The sequence below is a fragment of the Myotis brandtii genome, unplaced genomic scaffold (assembly GCF_000412655.1).
Source record: "Myotis brandtii unplaced genomic scaffold, ASM41265v1 scaffold421, whole genome shotgun sequence".
In the NCBI taxonomy this organism is placed as follows: Eukaryota; Metazoa; Chordata; class Mammalia; order Chiroptera; family Vespertilionidae; genus Myotis; species Myotis brandtii.
The window spans coordinates 2457761-2459750 of NW_005366140.1; the positions used below are offsets into that span (position 1 = coordinate 2457761).

At 49.3% G+C, this 1990-nt stretch overlaps 1 long non-coding RNA gene across 2 annotated transcripts in view; it reads right to left on the reverse strand.

Moving 5' to 3' along the window:
- Positions 1–1560: 1560 nt before the first annotated feature.
- The window catches only part of LOC102242893, a 9266-nt gene continuing 8836 nt past the window's right edge, over positions 1561–1990 (reverse strand). For both annotated transcript variants that reach the window (XR_314026.2, XR_001363593.1), the window contains one exon: positions 1561–1842. This is a non-coding gene — a long non-coding RNA (uncharacterized LOC102242893). The remainder of the gene's footprint in view (positions 1843–1990) is intronic.

The following is a 1990-nucleotide window of genomic DNA, read 5'->3' on the forward strand; positions in this document are numbered from 1 at the left end:
TGCAGCCATTATGGAAAACAGTATGGAGTTTCCTCAAAAAATTAAATATGGAACTGCCATTTGACCCAGTCATCCCACTTCTAGGAATATATCCTCAGAAACCCGAAACACCAATCAGAAAGAATGTATGCACCCCTATGTTCATAGCAACACAATTTAATATAGCTAAATCTAGAAACAGCCCAAGTGCCCATCAGTAGATGAGTGGATTAAAAAGCTGTGGTACATTTATACCATGGAATACTATGCAGCAGTAAAAAAGGATATTTTACCCTTTGAGACAGCGTGGAAGGACCTGGAGAGTATTATACTAAGCAAAATAAGCCAGTCAGAGAAAGACAAATATCACATGATCTCACTCATATGTGGAATCTAATGAACAAAATGAACTGATGAACAAAAGTAGATCCAGAGACATAGAATAGACTGCGGAATCTCAGAGGGAGAGTGGGTGGGTGGGGAGTGATCAACCAAAGAACTTGTATGCAAATATGCATAACCCATGGACACATACAATGGGGTGGTGAAGGCTTGGGGGGGGCTAGAAAGGGTTAATGGGGGGAAAGGGGACATATGTAATACTTTCAACAATAAAGATGTAATTAAAAAAATTTTTTGAGGGAGAAAGAAACATCGATTTGTTGTTCCAATTATTTGTGCATTCATTGTTTGATTCTTGTATGTCCCCGGCAGAAGATGAACCCGCAGCCTTGGCGTATAGGGACCCGCTCTAACCAACTGAGCACCGGGCCAGGGCAGAGGAGGGGCCATTTCAGCTGAAAGCAGGAGAGAAAGCAGCTTTGTCCAGAAGAGAGAGGAAGGCGTGTTTCTGGCAGTGGGCATAGCGCGTTCAAAGGCCAGCTGGAGAGGTGGGTCTGAGGGAGGCCTAGTCTGGAGAGGGATGCGAGAAAGGTGGGGGGCGAGGGGGAGGGCGCAATCACCGCGCGAGAAGGCTCTTGGGGGCAGAGCTTTCGATAGGCGCCCTCTCATTGGCCGCCAGATGGTCCAATCAGGGGCGGTCACGGGGGCGTGGTCAGAGGCGGAGTTGCATCCCTTCCTGGGTCCTGAGCTTTAGACGACTTGCCTGTGATGGAGATTGGAGGAGATGGAGATGGATCCCGACCCAACCCGGCTTCCCACCCTCGTCCAGATTTGTACCCTTAGGGAGTGCCATTTCCCGACATCCAAACCGGAAAAGCAAGCCAGAAGTCACCACTGTACCCGCATCTCCCATCGCACTGATGTCCCGTCTGTAAAACACAAGGGTAAGGACTACACAGGGGTTCAAACCCGAGCTGGGGTCTCTCTCCAGCTGTGCGATCTCCCAGGGCCTCAGTTTCTCCATCGCTTGAACAGCCTCCACTTAGGGTTGCTGTGGGGTTTACCCGAATTAAAAGCACGCTGAGCATGAACCAGCCCCTGTACGTGCTAATGAAACCAGACAACCACTGGGGCCGGGCTGCCTGTCACAACTTGAGCCAATTAAGCAGAGACAGGGTTGACTCATATTCGAGCATTTATTCCAATAGTGCCAGCAGTATGCGAGAGCAGCAGGTCACCCACAAAAATCTGCTCTACTCCTCCCCATAAACCAGCTGCTTGTATTGGGTAGAAGGACAAAAGATTACATGGGAAGGCAGGAATTACAGGCACGGGGAAGTAGGCGAGGTATAACGGTTATAGGTTACAGGCAATGTGAGCTTGGGGGGGGGGTGTTGCAAAGAGCGGGCACCTCTAGGACCAGATTGTACAGTTCTCGGAAAAGGAGGATGGACTGCATTCCGGTGTTAACTCCCATGTCCTGGGGCATACAACTCTCAGCCAGGTTAGAATGTGCTTCCTCTAATCAGAACAGAAATCATGGTTAACAGAGCATGATTAATATCTATAGATATATAAGCCAAGCGACCTGAACAACCGGTCGCTATGACGTGCACTGTGGCGGCCAACCAGCCCAATCAGGCCCAATCAATGGGTTGGCACCTCCAAC